The sequence below is a fragment of the Canis aureus genome, chromosome 35, assembly GCF_053574225.1.
Source record: "Canis aureus isolate CA01 chromosome 35, VMU_Caureus_v.1.0, whole genome shotgun sequence".
Classification (NCBI taxonomy): domain Eukaryota; kingdom Metazoa; phylum Chordata; class Mammalia; order Carnivora; family Canidae; genus Canis; species Canis aureus.
In genome coordinates, this window is record NC_135645.1 from 27,645,549 (window position 1) to 27,666,781 (window position 21,233).

General features: G+C 35.7%; 1 long non-coding RNA gene across 5 annotated transcripts in view; it reads right to left on the bottom strand.

The window, feature by feature from the left end:
• Nucleotides 1-5,589: 5,589 nt before the first annotated feature.
• LOC144305046 (uncharacterized) overlaps nucleotides 5,590-21,233 on the bottom strand; it is a 59,103-nt gene continuing 43,459 nt past the window's right edge. For 3 of the 5 annotated variants that reach the window (XR_013372076.1, XR_013372075.1, XR_013372073.1), the window contains exons 3-4: nucleotides 11,904-12,122; nucleotides 5,932-6,068 (exon numbers count right to left, since the gene is read on the bottom strand). This is a non-coding gene — a long non-coding RNA (uncharacterized LOC144305046). Of the gene's footprint in view, nucleotides 5,758-5,931; nucleotides 6,069-11,903; nucleotides 12,123-13,339; nucleotides 13,414-21,233 lie in introns of those variants that run through there. The other 2 variants (XR_013372074.1, XR_013372077.1) reach the window with 2 other exon arrangements.

Below are 21,233 nucleotides of genomic sequence, written 5' to 3' on the forward strand. Positions count from 1 at the left end.
TTGGGAAGAGATTAGAAACTGATATCTTATGGTCTGTCCTTACCTGTAGGGAAAGCGTCTGAGCCAGAGCTCTGTAATTAAGGATGGGAATGCAGGCTTCTCTCTGAGTGACACCCCTGCTCTAGGCACCAAGTGATAAAGCTGGGGGGAGCAGGACCCTGAGTACTCTCACGTGTCTCTCCTGATGTGAAACAACTATCAGGAGTCAGGGTAGTGGTGATTAGGAGGCCTGTATTCTCAGCATGGGCCACACAAAGTAGAGCTTGTGTTCCACAAGTGTTTCTCTCACCTCTCAACTGTACTCCCCTGGGATTTAGTTTTGGGAATAGATAGCTGGGGGCAGGAAGAGAAATGCTGATGTCATATTCCTCCCTGGAAGGAAGTCTTCCATCCTGGTGCCAGGGATAGAGAGAGCCCTGTGTTTTTAACTGCAGCAATTTGGAGTGGTATCTCCTCCACCTTACTGTGTTGGGACATTGGTGAGCGGGAGAGAGCACTTGGTTCAAACACCACAGAGTTATGCCTTTCTTAACATATTTTCATAGATGTTCATGAACAGTATGTCTTCACTTGATCACCCCTAAGATCATTGTCAGAGACCTTAAGTGGTTGTATTTTTTTTTTTTTTTTTTTTAGCTTTCATCAGTTTCACTGAGAAGTGAGTCAAGAACACTTCTTTATACTGTCATGTCCTAAATTGATCCACTCTACAATAATTTTGATGTTTATTTGTAGATACAGCTAAAGTGAAATGAGAATTAATGTGAAATGATGGGGTTTGGTAATGCATGGTCAAGAAAGAGTTCTTGAGATGTCTTCAGTGTTTAAAGCACAGGGACAGGACCCACTTACAGAAAGAACTGCACTAAGATTGTGGGGAGTGACTGATTACATACTCTCAAATTGGGAGGGGGTTAGGGAAGTGTTAAGTCTCTAAGGAATTTTCCAGGACTTTGAGGGGTCATTTACTATTGTCTAGTAAAACCTTACTCATGAAACCCTTCAGATGTAACAGTGGGCCATAATTTGGAGGATAGTTGCTAGCATATATCTTAGGGGAGGGAGGGTAAAAGACAGAGTAAGTTTCCAAAAGGATTTTTATGTTAAAGAAGACTTACAGGAACCCTGGAGTTCCGGCTAATGTCAAGGTAACTGTTGGGCAGACGGAGGTAGGGCCTCTCCAAAATGGATGACTTAAGGCTAATAGGTGGGGTCACCCTTCCCACAGATGTCACCTCAGACAAGTTCCTAAAACTCATCAAGTCACAAACAACTGGCGACCTACCAAGACCCACCTAAAAGAAGAACACCAGAATCAGCCAAAAACAAGAACATGCACCCTGCCTCACCTTAGCACATAAAACACATGTCCCTAACCACCCCATTTTTTCCCTTAACTTGCACAGGCATAAAAAACATACACCCTTCCCCTCCTGGGCCGACTTCCCTGACTAGGGGGCCTCCGCTCCGAGTCACGGAACCTGCCCGGGAGTGCTCCCCATTAAAGGGGAACCTACTGCCTGGCTCTGCTTTCTTTAATTTTCTCCACCGATCACTGAAAGAAAGCCTAACAGTAACTTTGTCTTTTTTCTCTAGCAAAGTATTAACATTGAAGCTGTTGAGTTCCCAGAGGAAGGTCACCAAGACTGTCTTAAGTACTTGTCAATGGGCTACAAAGGAAAGTTAATTTTTTTCTGTTTTCCTTTTGCCTTTGTTCTCCACATTAAGAATAACTAATTTCATTAGAAGCCAAAAAATAAAAAAAGTAAAAGCACTGTAAGAGTTTTGCAGGCAGTTCTGGTGTGAATGATGTAATTTGTTGACTTGTATATGCTTCTATGCTTTTAGTGCAAGTGAAGATATGTGAAAATATAAATAGAGTTTGAATCTCTAATTATAAATATAAATATGCAAATTTCAAACTTTTTGTAGGTATTTAAATATCCTGTAATTTTTTGGCAGAATTATGACTAAGGTAGGACAAACCGATTTAAATTAAAGAAATTATTCTAAATGACAATAGATCTAAAAATCAAGTTTTTAATGTATAAATTTGGTATTTTTCTTTCTTTTTCTAAACTTCTGCCAATTTTTAATCTTTAACTGTGATAACTGCAATACTGAAGTGCAATCACCAGAATAATTATTTTAAGGTGTGATTAAGGTTTTCAGAAATATGAATGTTTGTATAAATATCAAATCTAGTCTGTTAAATGCCGAAAAAGGCCTTCTCTTTTGAATAAATAAAAGCAACAACCAAGAGTAAATTGTTAAAATCATTCCAGAGAAAAGTAGGATCTGATTTCTTACAGTTTTCTAGTTATACATTTATTTTTATAAATCAATGGCTCAGCCATACTTTAGACTAACAAACACATCCTAAGTGATTACATGGCAAGAGTGAAATGTAGAGATAATTTTTCTATTAGTTAGCCTTCTTCTAGTTAACTTTTTATTTGAAAGCCAACTGAAAATATTACCTAAGAAGTTAATTATGAGGTAAATAGTGAGTGATACAAGTACCATACAGTTTTCTAACTATCCAACATCCTGTCTTCCAAAAGGTACTCAACATGTTGCTTTCCTGCTCAGAAATGGGAAAAATAAATGATTAGACAAAATTAGACAAAAGTACAAATACTCTACTTGTGGGAACATAGGACTTTGAAACTACATAGAATTTTTTTAAATTTATTTTTTTTAAGATTTTATTTATTTATTCATGAAAGACATAGAAAGAGAAGGAGACACAGGTAGAGGGAAAAGCAGGCTCCCTCCAGGGAGCCCGATGAAGGAATCAATCCCAGGACCCCTGGATCACGCCCTGAGCCATAGACAGATACTCAACCACCCAGGCATCCTGAAACTGCATAGAATTTATTTTTGTTTGTTTGTTTGTTTATTTATTTATTTATTATTTATTTATTTTACTACATAGAATTTAAACAGATGTTTTCCACCTTCAGTTCTAAACTCATTGCCATTATAGAGCCAAAGATAAATTAGCATGAACCAAATACATGTGACATCTAATAAAGGACTCTATTTCCAACTTCTCTAATATTAAAGTTCCACTTTCTTAAATCAGAATAAAAAAACACATTAAAACATTATTCTATTTTAAATCCAGCATAAAAAAAATCCAGCGTAAATATTGTATTAGTCACACTTTTTGACACTACTTAAATTAGTAGTTTTGTTTATTTGATAGAATCAACTCCCAGAGTTTTAAATTTTAAGGAAAAAAAAACTATAGTAAGTCATTTATTTGAGAATCTAAGAGAGAGAAGAATGAGTTTTTAATATCCAATATCTAATGGAGCTATATATAAAATAAAATTAATAAATTATGAAACAATTCATTAAACAAGTACTTTTTGAGTATTTATTACTGGTACTGGTCTAAAAACTTTCCTTTATTCATTGTTACTTTCATTTTCATATGTTTTGGAAATTTTTATGCAACTCCATACTGTAGTTTGCTCTACTGAGACCTCTGAATTCAAGCAATAAGTAACCTTTAATCCTAAACTCCTTGTTTGCTACATCAACCTGTGCTTTAGGGATAGTGTTCTTCTGGGGTCTAATATAAACTGAATTCCAGAACAAAATAATGAATTAAACAATGAGGCTTTTCTCTTTAGCCTCAGGAAAGATTTAAAAAAATGAGAGCTAACAGTCAAATGGCTATTGCCATGTTGTAGACATTGTTCTAATGGTCTCATATACCAACTAGTTTAGTGAGTCCAGCCAGCTCGATGCTGTGGGTCACAATTACCTCCATTTAAAAGGAGATGCTGTGTCATTTTTCCAAAGTCACACAGCAGAGAGTCATCAAACCCCGTTGGTCTGGCTCCAGAGTCCCTGCTTCTCCTTTTGTACTGTACAGTCTATGACCTAAGGCACAATCTCTGTGGTTCTGGATGCCTTCATTTCTTATCACTCTGGAAATCATCTTTTCATGACTCAACTTTCCATTTTGTACTTGGTAGTTATTTTGAACAAAAAGAAGAGAAAATTTTCTTCTTACCAATCACAAAGCCCAAGTTTACCAACTGCATAGCCTAACTCCTCCTATGTAGTTTCTAAGTGAAGAGGAAGAGTAAATATTTTCAGAGCATTCTCATGGAAAGCGACATACGACTTAGAATTATTTCTCTGAACTTTATCAATATAGACACTTAATTGGACTTTTGGACTTCCTTTCTTATTTAAGTTGGCTACTTATAATGACAAAAATAGCCTTTTCTGCATCCTTGTATTGCTTTAACTTGGGTCTAAGCTACCATCATCTTTTCTTGTAGTCGCACTATAATAGTATCCTACTGCCTACATCCACCCTAGTTCCTTTTTAGTCCACATATAATACCCTTGCTGGTGTAATTCAGTCAGAGCAGGTGACATCATTCTGCTCAAACTTCACAGTGAGTTGGCATGTGCAGTATTTCCCCTATTCACGGGAATGAGGCCCAACACCCCCAAGGGATGCCTAAAATCACAGATCGTACTAAAATCCTATGTGTACTGTGTTTTTTCCTATATGTACATTACCTATGATGAAGTTTAATTTATAAATTAGGCACAGTAAAAGATTAGCAATAATAACTAACACAAAAATAGAGAAATTAGAACAATATGCTATAGTAGAACTTATGTGAATGTGGTCTCTCTCTTAAAATATCTAATTGTACACTAGTCACCTTCTTGGGATGATAAAATGCTCATGTGATGAGATTAAGTTAGATGAATGATGTAGACATTGTGACCTAGAATTAGGCTCCTAGAGATCTGAGGCCTTGTCAGACGGAGGATCATCTCCTTTGGGATCATGGTTCTGGGTGGGTGGCAGAAACTGCAGGTAAGGGAGAGCTACTGTAAATTAGAAGAAAATCTGCCCCTTTTCCTCCATCTTGTTCCTCTCCTGTTGTCCTTATTACTATTCCTTTGTGCTTGCCAGGCCAGCTCAGGGAGTCAGGGCATTTACTCCTTGATCTTTCATCTGCCTGGAATGCATTTCTCCCCAATGTCCACATATTTCACTTCCTCTTTGCCTTCAGGTTTTAAAGTTATCTCCTCAGCAATGCCTGCCTTCTCCATCTCTGTCTAAAATATTATACCCTCATCACTGCAATTTCTCTCTCCCTTCCTGATTTATTTTTCTTTAGAAAACATCAATATCTGATACACTATATATTTTGATAATTTATCTTACTTCCTTATGTATGATGTCCATTTCAGCGTTAACTGGAGCTTCAGCATGAAAGACAAAGACCGTTGAATAGTAAGGGCTTAAAACATACTTGCTGAGTGAATCAAGAATGAACTATTAGACAGATGCAATAGTGAAATGAGCTGACTCACTCTAAGTATATTTCAAATCGATTTGAAAAAAGTCAGTTTTACCCATTCTAGGCAAAAACAAAAGTTAGACTAATTGTTCAATTCTTTTTTACAATTTTTAAAATTTAAAATCAATTGATTAACATATAATGTACTCTTAGCTTCAGAGGCAGATTCAATGATTCATCGGTCTTACATAACACCCAGTATCCATTTCTTACCTTTTTTTATCTTATCTTTTTTATCTTATCTCAGCTGCTGCTGAGATTGGTCAGTCCAGGGGAGCATGTAGAAACTGTGAGATGCTTGTATGGATGACACCAGAATTGTCCCATCCTGGACTATGACTGTCCATTTTTGATCTTATCTCTCTTTCACTCCGTTAATCAAGTTTGCCTCGGTAGTCCAAATCGCTGACTGCTTGTAAGAAAAAAACAACTATTTTCTTCACCCTATAGAAACCCTTTTAAGAGCAGTCTACTGAATAGTTCTCCAGTTTCTTCCCTCCTGCATCTACCTAGTGGTCCTGTCAGCCTCCAAGCTCCCCATCACCCAAAAAGAAACAAAGACAAAACAGACAGAAGCAAAATAGATCTTTCTCTTCTCCGTATTTACCGTACTTTGCCATGGCTTCACAGAGTTTGGATGTGTCCTATGTGTCCTTGCCTTAGTCATTGTTTTGTTCTTCTTTTATCTCCCATATTTCCAGGTAAATATTCCCTCTCAAACTGTAGGAAACATGTTGGTTTTGTTTACTATTGGATTCCTCCACAACTAGTCTGGGGTCTGGAAGGTAGTAGGGGATTCATATTTGGTGACTGACAACCTTCAATGCATCCTTCAGGCTTCAGGAGGACTTGGGGGGCCAAGGTCTTTCTTTTTTTGAATTGTACTTATCATGGTTTAGCAAATATTCAGTACATGGATTTTAACTTCCTAAACTTGAAACTTTTGAGAACAGTAATTTTTTTTTTAAACATTTCTGGTTTTATGCTTTGTGATCAGTAAATATTAGCTAAGTGAAAGAACAAGTGTAAGAATCACATGCAAAAATCAGAAATTGCAAATGTGAAAGAGAATGTATTTTCCTATATGATAGAACTTTAAAACTATTTCAGATTGTGACAGGAAATTTATTATCAGGCTGCCTAAAAAAAGCCATTCCAATAATGTAAGCTTTTACATAAAAATATCACCTTATATAAGCATCTGTAATTTTCCAAAATGTAACTGATTATCTATATATTGAGCACAAAAGAGGAAAGGAAAAGTGGAACAGATAGAACTAAATAGAGTGGCAAGGAGAGAAAACATTATAAATATTGGACTATATCAAAATCTTAAATTGAGAGAAAAAATTATGAGGTTTGAGACCAAGAACCGAATGCATAATTTGGCAGAAGAGAATGTGACAATGGTTCATCCGTGCAAAAATTAAAAAATAAAATCTCTGTTGACATTTCTTTTATTTAAAAACAAAAAGTAAAGTAGAATTGATTACATTTTATTTTAGCGTAAGTCTTGGCTTAAATAACACCAAAAGCTAGTAAAAACTATTATATATTGTTGAGACTAAAAGTTACAATTTTAATTATTTTATCTACAAAAATAAGAAAAATAATATTTTTTTAAACAAAGACTAAGCTTTATGAATATCATGCTTTATTTCAGCAATATTCTTAGCATTAATGTATAAAACTCAGCCCTCAGCTCGTTTTCTACTGGGTATTACCTGCATTATAGAAATTCTTTAACACAGGAAAGGTTTTTCACTGTGTAGCTTTTCAATTATATTAATTCATAGGAATAGGACTATAATTTTACATAACAATCTTTGAGCAAAACTAAATTCAAAGTCACATATGCTTTACACAGATGTTTTAAATAATCAAAATCAAGTGTTCCTTCCTATTCCAATCGTCTTTCTGTTCAACACATTACTAAACACTTTTTTTTTTTTTTTTTTAAGATTTTACTTATTTGAAAGACAGAGATAGTGACAAAGAGCACAAGTAGGGAATAGATGGAGAAGTACGCTCCCCTCTGAGAAGGGAGCCCGATGCGGGGCTTGATCCCAGGACCCTGGGATCATGACCTTAGCCAAAGGCAACTGCTTAACCGACTGAACCACTCACATACCCCCTAAACACAACTTTTAATTTACTTTTATGATGAAATCTAAGAATCTTCATTAGGGATCTAGGTTTCTTTTTCTTTTCTTTTTTATTTATGATAGTCACAGAGAGAGAGAGAGAGAGAGAGAGAGAGAGAGAGAGAGGCAGAGACACAGGCAGAGGGAGAAGCAGGCTCCATGCAGGGAGCCCGACGTGGGATTCGATCCCGGGTCTCCAGGATCGCGCCCTGGGCCAAAGGCAGGCGCCAAACCGCTGTGCCACCCAGGGATCCCGGGATCTAGGTTTCTTAGTAAGCACCTTTGATGTGCAAAACTCTGGGTCAGGAACCAGGAATATAAATAAAAATGTGTTTCAGCCCTTGACTGCCAAGAGCTCAATCATGAAAAGAAGAAATATGTAGATATATGAAGTGCAATATAACCTGGTATGTATAAATCTGTGGCAAAGCTCTTACAAGATCTGAGAAAGCATAAAAGTAACCCTTATTCGGTGACAAGGAGAAAGGGAGGGTTCTAGACAAAGAATTGTTCAAAACAACTGAATAAGAAAGGATAAAAGTTGGGGTGCCTGGGTTGCTCAGTTTGTTAAATGTCTGCCTTTGGCTCAGGTCATGATCTCAGGATCCTGGTATCAAGCCCTGCGTTAGGCTCCCTGCCCAGTGAGGAGTCTGCTTCTCCTGCTCCCTCTTCCTCCACCTCTTCCTCCCACTCATTCTCTCTCTCTCAAATAAGTAAATGAAATCTAAATAAATAAACAAATAAATAAATAAATAAATAAATAAATAAATAAATAAATAGGATAAAAGTGGAGCCTGGGGTTCAAGTACAGTGTGGCTGAATCGCAGGTATGGTAGGAGCTATGATGGAAAAGGTGCCCTGGAGATACGTTGGCGCAAGCTTTGAAAGGCTGAGCACCATGCATCTGGTGCTTAACTGAGCTGAAAGCAAGAGAGTTGAGCTGTCAGGTATCTGAGCAGCTGGTTAAAGGATTAAAGCTACAAGCCCAAAATGAAGAGTTAAGCTTTTAATTATTTTTGTGATATAAGCAAGAAGCTAAAACTAGATAAAAGTGTGAACTCCTGTTTCATTTTCCCCCATGGAATGGTACACAAGTCAGGGTGAGGTGGATCAAAACAGACATGGGTGGGGTTCATCTCACTATCAAGGAAGCCCCAACAAAAGACTCCTAGAGTCCAGGGGAAGGGTGAGAGGAAAGGGTTTGGAGTAGAAAAAAAAATGGGTGTTGGCTAACGCATGGGTGGCTCAATGGTTGAGCATCTGCCTTCAGCTCAGGGTATGATCCTGGGATCCTGGGATCGAGTCTCACATCAGGCTCCCCTTAGGGAGCCTACTTCTACCTCTGCCTGTGTCTCTGCCTCTTTCTGTGTGTCTCATGAATAAATAAAATCTTTTTTAAAAAATGGGTTTTGGGGGATCCCTGGGTGGCGCAGCGGTTTGGCGCCTGCCTTTGGCCCAGGGCGTGATCCTGGAGACCCGGGATCGAATCCCACATCGGGCTCCCGGTGCATGGAGCCTACTTCTCCCTCTGTCTGTGTCTCTGCCTCTCTCTCTCTCTCTCTCTGTGTGACTATCATAAATAAATATTTAAAAAAAAAATGGGTTTTGGGTCACAGTAGAGGAAAATGTCTCCAAGTTTCCTCCCTGCTCTTCCCCATAAACAGGCCTCTACAAAGGTACCTGAAAAGAACATTGGCCCAAGGTCTTATAAATAGAGATCTAGGACGAAGACACTTGAGCTAGGAATGCAGCCCTGCCAACAGTGTGACCAGTCATGGGAGGGTAGGGTGGAGGCTGAATCTTTGACTAAAAACTTCTTTCGGGAACTGCATGCTTTGACTGTGCTCCAAGTTTGGCATGTGGGTGGCGCTGGTCGTTGGGGTAGGGAGAAGCAGCTTTCTCCTATGAGGCCTGCCAGGTAAAGCCTTTGTAAATGCCTATGTTTGGGCCTAAAAAATCATACAGACGCTTATAACCAACCAGGAGTTGGGTTCCTCACTGTGGTAAGTGCAGTGTATATGTTATGAGGTAGACAGTAGGGAAATAAGAACAATTTTGAAGGCTGAGATTTGCCTGATATGGTAAGTTTCTGGAAAACAATCCTGATGACAATTTGAGAATAGACCTGTGGGGGGCGTGTAGACAAGAAGAATGGTTAGACCATCTCAAAAGTTTTAGTCCGTCTTTTAAACCTTAGGAAAACCCTTTGTCCAACCAAGGAAAGCCCCCCAGAACAATTTTGAAGGCACTTATCCATCACTAAGTCCAGACCTGAGGATTCTAAGACACTATAGTTTCAACTTTTTTGTATTAAATAATAGAAAACTTAGAATCACAGTACTGGGTTTGCTTCGTTGCCCACATCTGTTCTTGTTGCTGCCTCTTTTTCATTAGTTAATGGTTGAGAAGTGAAACTTGAGGTCCAGAGTTTTCAACATATTTATTAAGGATTCCTGTTTGATAAACTTTTTTTGCATCTCTCTGAGCTTCTTTCGGTATTTGATATGGAATTTTTGATCAGTAGAATTTTTATATAACATTAGGATTCTGAGATCCATTACATAGCTGGTTTTCTAAGTACTTGTTTCTGCAGTTGGAGGATATTGTGTTAATTTTAAAAAGCAGCAAAGTCATGGATATTAAAACATAAGTTATTATGAATCAATGGGTTTAATCATGAGTTGATATATTTATACATGTATTCATATTTGAAGAAATATTAGTGACTAGTAATAGTCTAAAATATATATTATTTTAGAGTTGTTATGGTTACTTGTTTTCTTAGAAAAATCCAATAGATGTATAGAAAACCACAGTGATTGTTTATCAGCTATTAGAGAAATAGCACTGCATTTTATGTTTTGTAAAGGTCTGTTTATTCATTGACTTTACTGTAAATTGCCATACATTTCCTTAATATGAAGCATTTTCAGTTAGCATTAATTAAAAGGAAAATGCAAAGCATTAACAATTAATGTGCATAAAAGTAGTTTTAGAACATCGTATTTTCCCCCATTACCTTTAAAATATTTTTATTAAAATATTTTTTTCAGGAATAAGTCCAAAATAATGGAAATACTATACTATTTTTGTTTCTCACAAAGACAGAAAGCTATTCTCTAATTGCAGTTATTGTCAGAGTTATGCTATGTATTAGCCAAGGCAAAATATAGTTTGGGTTACATCAATTAGTTTTTGCTGTGTAAGAAAGTATTCCAAATTTTAATGGCTTAAAATAACCATCATTTACCAACTCCTGATTCTTTGGTTTGGGAATTTGGTCTAGGTTCAGCAGGGTCATTCTTCTGTTGGCCTTGACTAGCTCCTTCAAGCAGCTGTAATTACTGGGTTAGCTAGGGGCTTTTTAAGTCTTGCATGACTTCACTTACGTGTTTTATGGATGTCTTGAAGTATTTCATATGGTGATTGCATTTCAAATGCTACAAGAGAGGCAAGGCCAATGAGCACACATTTCTTGTTTCTCCTTGTGTCATCTTTTGATATAGTCTCATTGACCAAAGCAAGCGATAGCCAATCTCAGAGTCTGTGGGAGTAAATAGGACTAAATGCCCAAGGGTATAGAGCAAGAAGAGGAATTATGATGGCCATCTTGTGAGCAATATATCTCATTTCACTCTCTGGATTTACTACTTTATATCTCTTTCATATGGAAAATGTACTTGCCCTCCTTTAAAAGTTGAATCTTATGAATTCATCAACTAAATCAAGCCCAGCTGCAGGTGAGATTTCTTGGATGAGGCTCCTCAGTAAGCTTTTCTGGTATGACTACACTTTGCATGGTAGCTAGTTTCAAATAACTTTAGGATAGGGCAATCTCCAATGTACAAGAACTTTCATATTTCTGTTTATACTATGTTTGCTAAAGTCCTGGTACCTCAAACAATTACATGATCAAACTTAAATTAGTATAGGTGACTAATCAAAAATGAGGATGAGTGACTAAGTTGTGGTAATAATTTTATAAACAATTTGCCATGGTGAAGTAGGAGAAAATAGGGAAAATCAACTGAGTAAAACCATGATCTTGGAAGACTGTATTATAAAGATCTTATTTGTATCATTTTAACTCATTTATTTCTGTAGGTTTCAAGCAGTGGTTTTATTTTTTTATTTTTTTAAAAATTTTTAAAGATTTTATTTATTTATTCATGATAGACATAGAGAGTGAGAGAGAGGTAGCAGAGGGAGAAGCAGGCTCCATGCCAGGAGCCTGATGCGGGACTCGATTCCAGGTCTCCAGGATCATGCCCTGGGCCGAAAGAGGTGCTAAACCACTGAGCCACCCAGGGATCCCCCAAGCAGTGGTTTTAAAGAAGAAAGAAGTAAAATATTTTCCAAGAGGAATTTGTGGGTGAGAGAACACCCCTTTTTTTGGTATTGAGATATTTACCTTTTTTGAATATTCCTTCTTCTCTTGGTTTCTGACTTCTGTGTCATTGCATACCATTACTGACATTTCTGTGTTACACATTTTGGGGCACAGGTTTAGCTGGTGAATATTTCCCCAATTAGCTTTACCTGGAGGACCATTTGGTTATAGTCCCAACACAGACTTTGAGTCTCCTTATTAACATTCTGACACAGGCAGCAAATTCTGTGTAGTATTCACCTATGTAAAATGAAAAAAAAACCAGCCTATGAAATGAGAGAAAATATTTGCAAGTCATATACTAGATATATAAGGAACTCATAACTCAATTTTAAAAGACCACAAAAAAATCCCATTAAAAAGTGGGGAGAGGACCTGGAAACATTTGTCCAAAGAAGGCAGGCATCCAACTGTCAATAAGTACATGAAATGATGTTCAACATCTGATTATCAGAAAAATGCAAATCAGACCCACAATGAGATATCACTTCACACCTGACAGGATGGCTATTATGAAAAAAATGAGAGATATATATATATATATATATATATATATATATATATATACAATGAAATATTATTCAGCCATAAAAAAGAAGAAAATCCTGCCATATCATAACATGGATGGACCTTGAGGGTATTATGTTGAGTGAAATAAATCAGAAAAAGACAAATGTCATATGATCACAATTATATGAAGAATCTAAAAACAGCAGTAACAAGATCTAATAGATATAGAGAACAGATTGGTGGTTTCCACAGGCAGGGGGTGGACAAAATAAATGAAGGTAGTCAAAAGCTACAAATTTCCAGTTATAAAAATAAGTAAATTTGGAGGATGTAATGTATATAGTCTGGTGACTATAGTTAGTGATACTGTATTGTATATTTGAAAGTCACTGAGAGAGTAGATCTTAAAACTTCCCATCACAAGAAAAAAATAGCTGTGTGGCAATGGATGTTAACTGACTTTTCATGGTGAACATTTTGCAATATATATATATATATATATATGTATATATATATAGAATTGTGTACACTTGAAAATAATATAATGTTATATGTCATCAATTATGTCACAATAAAAAAGGAAGATATAAGAAGGACCAATAAATACATGAAAAGGTATTCATTAGTCATTCAGAAATATCATTAGTCATTATTTAAATCCAAATTAAAGCCATAATAACATATTTCATACCCACCAGAATGGGAAAGAAAGAAACAAACAAAAGATATAAATAAACTTTCACAATTTTAAGAAAACACATATAGCTGAAATTTACATTGAATGTATTTGTCAAATAGTAGAATCATTCTGATTAAAGTCAGGAATAAGTAAAAGATGGTACTGTTTTTACTAGCATTCAAGATGATAGTGGAGGACCTTACAGATACATTAAGGAAAGGAAAAGTCATGTGAAGTATAAATATTAGAAAGAGAAAGTTAAAATTACCATTATTTTCAGATGATGTGCCTGTTGCCGTAGAAAACTCAATGTACTCAGCTAACAATGTGATTTAAGACAATCTAGCAGGGTGGCCAGAAACAAGATCAAAATAAGAGAATCAATAGTGTTCCTATACAAGAGTAATACAATTAGAAAATGTAATAGAGATCCCAAAACAATTGAGAAAAAATTATGGAATGTCTAATACACCCAGTAAGAAAATTATAAAGCACTATTGAAAGAAATACAAGTAGTTCTAAGTGAATAGGAATATAAACCAATTTAATAGATGGAAAACTTTAAAAGATATCAGTTGTATTCCATGTTAGTCTATAGAGTTATTACTATCCCAATCAAAATTGCAACAATTTCTTTTTTGGAAATGGAACAGAGTCTTGAATACTTCTTACTTCTGTAGATAGATGTGTGCAAATATATACCAGACTAATTTCAGAAGAAAATTCATGGCTGGAAAGAAGGGAAATGCTTGAATTTTTCTTCACAGCTATCAAAAAACTTTTTAAGTATTGTAATGAAAACAATATGAAAACTGAAAGGCAAATCAAGCAGTGAAACATTATGGAAAATCAAGAAATTAACACATGAGTAGATGAACAGCTAGTATGTAGTGATAGTGGCTTTCGAATTGAGGAAAATGATGGAATATTTAATTAGTAAAATTGGAACAATTCTTAATTCACTTAGAAACATTAAAATGAGCTCTCAATTTCAACAAGTATTAAAACATGGATTAAAAAACCCTCTAACGTATTTGAGGAAAAAATCAGAATATGTAGGACCCTTATATTTTCTTCTATAATTCGAAAGATTGGAGAATAAATGTTTACCTTTGTCATAGGAAAGGCCTTATGACAAGGCAAAAATATTCATGGAAAAAATTGAAAAATTGAAGAGGCAATACAACTTAGAGAATGATTCATTCTGAGAATAGGATCAGTATAACTTCAGACAAGAGGCAACATTTGAATTAAGCTTTAATTTGGATTTTGAACAGAAGACAATCTGAAACAACTTATGTAAAAGAATGGAGGCATAAAATTATAGTCAGGTCTTTTTTTTAATTTTTACTTACTTATAATAGTCACAGAGAAAGAGAGAGAGAGAGACAGAGGGAGAAGCAGGCTCCATGCCAGGAGCCCGACGTGGGACTCGATCCTGGGTCTCCAGGATCGCGCTCTGGGCCAAAGGCAGGCGCTAAACCGCTGCACCACCCAGGGTTCCTTATAGTCAGTTTTGAAAAATTGTCCAGAGTGACTAGATTTCAAAATGCTCAGTAAGAGTCTATATGTTAGGACTTGACTTTCATAGGGAAGGAAATTTTTCCAGTTCCCCGTCTGATTTCTCTACTAAAAAATTCTAAAACTCTAGGTATTCAATTAATCTTAGTAATACTATTTAGCAGTGCATTAAATTATTCATTCTAAAATGGACCCATTATTTACACTATAGGTTTAGTTGGATAGTTTACTTGTGCATAAAAACAAACAAAAACATTTGGATGGTATCTGATTTTATGTGGATTTGATAATCAGCTTCAGAATATTCCATTGATCAATCGGATCAGTCTTTGGTTATGGTATTTCATATTATTTAGAAATTAGCATAGTTAGGCAAGCAATTTAGCACTAAGTCAAGATTAAACTGGCTTATATTTTAATATTATTATGTGCAACATGTGTCAGCCTTATGATTTATGGTTCAGCTACCTTTTCTAAAGGCTTATTTGGCATTCATTATATTACATACATTTAGGTAATTGAATTAAACTTGAATTTAATTTTTTGTGGTCTTACAAAACATATTAAATTTACATATGTTGTGCATTTAGTCAGTAGCTAAAATTCTAAGAAAAATGAGTTCACAAATATAAAATCTTGACATCACCAGAAACAGTATTTGAATGCCATTTTCTTATAGGAACACCAGTTTTGGGAGTTATTTCTATTCACCTATTTATGATGAAACATAAAAAGCATTATTAATATCATAATGTATATTAATCTTAAATTCTACATGCCCAAACATATCTAGCAATTAACATATACCTGTAATTTTCCAAGCATCTTCATAAATGTTAACCCAAGTAATTATTGTAAGCTTTCTATGAGATCAGTTCTAGTATCCTGTTTTTTGATGAGGAAGGGGAAGCACAGAGAATCCAATATTTTTTAATACTTACTGCATTGAAAAGTAGCAGAGCTTTGATTACAGCCTAGCCAGGCTGACTATCTATAATCTGCTCTAAAATCCTGCCACACTAGTCTGTCTTTTATGCTGTGAAAGAAAAGTCAACTGTTAAAATTATTGGGGGAGGGGAGAAAGCATATATTCTGAGGAAATCCTAGTTATGCCATTTGTTTTATTAAAGAGGTATGTTTTTCTACTTTCTAGATTTTTAAAACATTATATAAATTTATTTCACTCCTCTTATGGTTAACTACATTATCTACCAGATACTGTAGAAGTCAGTCTAAAAATTTAATATAATTGAGAAAAATATAACATCTCATAAACTAATTTTATCTTTTGGGTAATAAACCAAAAAAAGTTGTATAATGCTTTCAGAAAATTTTATTTTCTATTTAATATTCTTTCTTTTCTTAATTTAATTTATTTTATGTATCCATAACATAGAGCATGTTAAGCCAAGTTTTAAACAGATGCTTCAAATGCCATTCTAATACAAATGCAATAACAGGTAACCTGCAGATACCAGATAATGCATTTTTAAAAAACCTTTTGAAATATCTAGCAACTGTCATGTGAAATGCTGAAATTTAAATGGAGAATAGTGGGGAAAATTAATTTCATTTTAAAAGTTGTATCCCAAGGACAAGACTTAACACTGTGTGGGTCTTCCCAGGATCAGAAAGGTGAAGTCGAGGCCACAAGACAAGAAGTCCATTCTTGCACTCTAACCCTACAGGTATCTGTGAGATTATTTGTATAGCTAGAGGAAGAGACAGCAGTAAACACTTGGGAAGAAACGACAGAGAAATATATATTGGAATATTTTTTACTTTATCCCAGTGAGTATAGGAAGGGTACAGAGAGTCAGCATGTTGTATGTGTAAGAACAGTCATACCACACCTGGATAAACAATCTATTTATCCTCTTGTGCTCTCCAAGGATGAGATACTAAATGAAGAAAAATAGCAGAATAGAAGCATCAATGTGTTTAAGTCCCTGTGGGACAAAGTCTGCTATAGAAAATGTTGTTGGAAAAGGGAGACATCTCATTGATCAAGGAGAAACACGGCTAAGCTTTATATAGTACTCTGCTGGGGGAAGGGGAAGGAAGATAAAAATAAAAGAGAGGATAGAGGCCAACAAGTATATTTTTGTCAACTGTGGGCATCCCCAGAGAAGAAACAAAATAAACTTACTCTTGTAATCAATATAATGTGACCACTAAAAATACAAGATTAATCAGCTGCAGACGGAGTAGCACATTCAAATATGTCATTAAGGATCAGAGCTAGCAGCCTTATTGGAGAGATCCAGTGCAAAATGAAAACACAGGGTCATTTGTTAAAAAGGAAGGAAAAGATTCTATTAAAGCTACAATTTGAAACTTTACAATTTCTTCCATGGTCTTTCTCTCGACCTATCTTGGTGCTTTTATGTAATTTCTAAGTAAATAAAATAAAATAAAATAAAAAATATATAAATTATCAGCCTGGGTTTTACCATTGATTTGTATAGTGTGCAACTCTAGTTCTAAATGCAAATATTAGAACATTGAACTCATATGCAGAATTTCTGAAATTACACAGTTTATATATCATACCTTATAATGCTTATATGTTTCATTATATTAGAATAGTGAGAAGGCTGTATTAAACTGTTTTCATTTCACTTCTTGACATATGCAGATTTTACCTAAAATCTCTGCCTTCAGCTTACTGGTAAGTAAGAAAGGACTGAAAAGAAAAGGAACTATGGGTTGTCCTATCTTTCTCTTTCCTCCATTATGATCATTGTTGGGAAATAACTACGCAAGTAAGAAAGGATTTCTTTGTCATTTGTGTTTCTTGACATGCCTTTGCTTTTCTGTATTTGCAAATTCTGGTTTGGATGGAGACTGTGGCCTCTCTGGGTTATAGACAAAACAAGCTTATCCTTTAGTCACTCTGAGTCTCACTGAAGTCATGGTTCCAGTGGAATTCTGTGCTATGGGGACCTCAAATATTATACAGAAATAGAGTGACAAAGAACAGTGGACATGCAAATTACAGATAATGTCTCTGCTCATGTGCATTGTCTACTGTTCCATTGGGATTCACTTCAAAACACAAGTTTAAAGATGAAATTATTAAGAATTTTAAGATAGTAGGGCACCTAAGTGGCTTAGTTGGTTAAGTGTTTGCCTTCGACTGAGATCATGATCCCAGGGTCCTGGGATGGAGCCACATGTCAGGCTCCTGGCTCACCAGGGAGTCTGCTTCTCCCTCTGCCCCCTGCCTTATTTTCTCTCTCTCTCTTTCTTTCTCTCAAATAAATTCTAATATACATTCTTCAGGAAAGTGATTAAAATATTAAGGAAAGGATTGCAATATCTACGCAAATCAAAATACATGCAAAAAAAATTACACATCAGACCGATAGAATTTCTCTGAAAGCTAAGGCTAAAGAAGGTGGCACAGCTATGACAGTCATCAGCAACACCAGATAATAAAAAGAGGAAAATCCAGCAGCTTTAGCAACGGCAAAAGAAGATGGAACATGCAATCCAAGGCACAGAGAAGAAAGAGCCATTCCTGAAATTGGGATGGACAATCTGAAATAAGGCAGGGCATAGCTGAGGCCAGTCTAGTGTATCATCACTGGGAGCCAAATGTGGAGAGAAAGTAATTTCTCATGAATCCATCTGTTAAAAACAGATTCAGAGGCAAAAGTGAGTATTAAGATAAAACTGAGGCATTGAGGGAGAGAGCCTAGTGGGAAGTAATTGAGGTACATGAGCCTTATATCTGGAGAGTCTGCTTAGGAGAAGTACCAGATTGTCAACAGGGTGGGAAAGTGGTATGAAATCATAATTTAGAGGAACGAATGATGTGATAAAAGGAGTGTGGAGTACTGCAACTGGGAGCTGAGCTAGGGCCTGGAGCTCACCATGAAGCACAGACTGGATGTGGCTGGAGCCCGACCCATAGGGCAGTGTGAAGTCAATTGTGGTAGCTACTTGAGCCAATGCTAACTTACTTGCCCTTAGAGTGTACTTACATTCAAAAGTACAAGGTTGACGTGTATGAGGCTTCCTTTTGGATCCTGCTTAAACAGAATTCCCTTAAGACTAGATATTGGTGTACCCACCCACACAGGTGTGTTACATGTAGACATTGCTAAGAGGACGGAGGAAGACAGAGACTATGGGGAAAAAAAAAAGAAGAAGGCACTATTGAATAGTGCAGTCAAATTCTTTTGGGATTAAATATTCCAGATACTTTGTTTCTCTTCTCTTTTAGGAGCAGACCTTGACTTGAGTATACTAAATATTCAGTGGAACAAATGAGAAAAAAATGCTGTTTTAGAAAATGCATAAAACATGTTACAAGTTTTACAATGAAGTTTTACAAACTATTTTAAAAATCTTGCCTGATAAATAGATTTAAAAAAATCTATTTTAAAAAATTTTGCCTACATAGGTACAATCTATTTTGAAAATTTGCCTGGTAAGTAAAAATAAGTAGGGGACTTTGGTAAAGGAAGATGTTTTAGTACACATAGATGCATACATTTTCTAGCCATCTGATTAGCTCCTGTAAGACACCAAATTATAGTTAGAATAAATTAAGTTACAGTACAGGAGGAGATCTTTACCTTTTTAAAGATCTGGTCACTCAAATAAATACATTTGCAAATCGTTACAAATATTTCCTATTTAATTTTCATCAAATAAAGCAACTGGAGTATGTAAATTGGCTCATGTGGAAACACTTGTAATAACTGCAACTGACATATTGTATGAAGTTAAAGATTCCTTTATGTTTTTTTAAAGATTTATTTATTTATTCATGAGAGACACACATACACACAGAGAGAGAGAGAGAGAGAGAGAGGCAGAGACACAGGCAGAGGGAGAAGCAGGCTCCATGCAGGGAGCCCGACGTGGGACTTGATCCCAGGTCTCCAGGATCACGCCCTGGGCTGAAGGCGGTGTTAAACCGCTGGGCCACTGGGCTGCCCTCCTTTATGTTTTTATATGAGTATTGCAGTTTACTAATAGGGAAACTGAAAATAAGGTATGTAATTATCGAAGACCAGAAACAGGACTTATGTCTGCTGATTTTTGACTGTTAATAATATGATACTTTATGTATTTTAGGATAACATATAGGGCTTTTCAAAGTTAGATGTACATGATTTTTTTAAATCTATGTAAAATGTGCACAGTGATGTAAGATTCTGTAAGGAGGGTGATCCATCTGCCTTGCCTGTGCTAGATAGAAGAATATTGTAGCTATATTGAAGGAGAATTCTGTGTTTTCCCATTAAAAATCCCTCTTGTCCTAACCTCTGCCATATTAGCTTAAAAGGTGTTTCTGTTCAAATGGCTATCTACCAACAGTCTCTTCATTGTTTAAGATGAAGAGAAGACAACTATTTTTTTTTTCAGATTTTACTTATTAATTTGAGAGAGAGCATGAGAGAGCACGAGCTGGGGAGGGAGAAGCAGACCCCATTGAGCAGGGAGCCCTATACAGGGGTGGGAGAGGTGGGTTCCACCCCAGGATCCTGAGATCCTGACCTAAGCAGAAGGCAGACGCTTAAACTGACTGAGCCACCCTGGCACCTGAAGAAGACAACTATTTTTATGCAATTCATAGAGTATTATGGGACTTTGTTTGGAAAGTTTGTGTAGGGCAACAGCTGAGGCATTTCCTTGAACCACCGGATTCAAATTCACACATGCTCTTTTCAAGCATTTGTGCGATTCCTTTAAGGAAAAAGGCAGACCATTCTAATTGTTTAGAGAAAGACAACATTTTGGTAGGGAAAACCCTGTTCCACATTATCAGAGAGAACAGTTTGGAAGAAGCATGTACCTGATGTATTTCTCCAGAGGAGAGGAACACATTCTGTTGCTGCCCAAATTCATATACTTTGAAAACATGGTCCCCTTTAAAACATTTTCCAATATGTAGCCATAGCTAGAGAAATATCCTGATACCCAAAAACCTTACCCATATATTTAAAGAATTGGCATTTTAATTCAATATCTTTACAACTTCATTTTTATAATAATAGGTTATATGCCTCAGAGATAACCAAGGGGAAATTTGCAATTTTCCTGGAAGTTAGACAAAACTAACTGGAAAGGAATCATAATTTCATAGTTCCAAAATAAGAATATGTGTGATAAAAAGTAACCTACTTGGCAAATTCTATATGCTGTTCTATATATGTGTTTCGAATGATTAAGTGATTGATTTTCTAGATTATTTTGAGAGATTGAGAAAAATCAGTAACACATTTGAGAAAAGATTTATTGGATAATTTAAAAATATTTTACTAAAGGCATATACAATGACTAATGCCATGATTACAAAGGTTATGTAAAAGAAAATTTCTATTTCCAAAACAATTCTACAGGAAAGGAAATAATAGGAAATAAAAAATCAGGTTGTGAGTTTATGAGCATTATGAAGAAAATATTTGCCTTTAGGGTATATTGCAAGTATTAAGGTATTTGATCTAATTCTCGAAAACTATCCACTCATTCTTAGTCTCTAGGTGAATCAGTATGAGTCTTAAAAACATGAGCAATTTTAAACTAGGAATTTACAAGTACATTTCCCAGAATATGTCTACAATTATAAAGTCCTTGGGGCAATTCTACATTCCTCAAACTTGTTCTGAAAATAATTGACATTT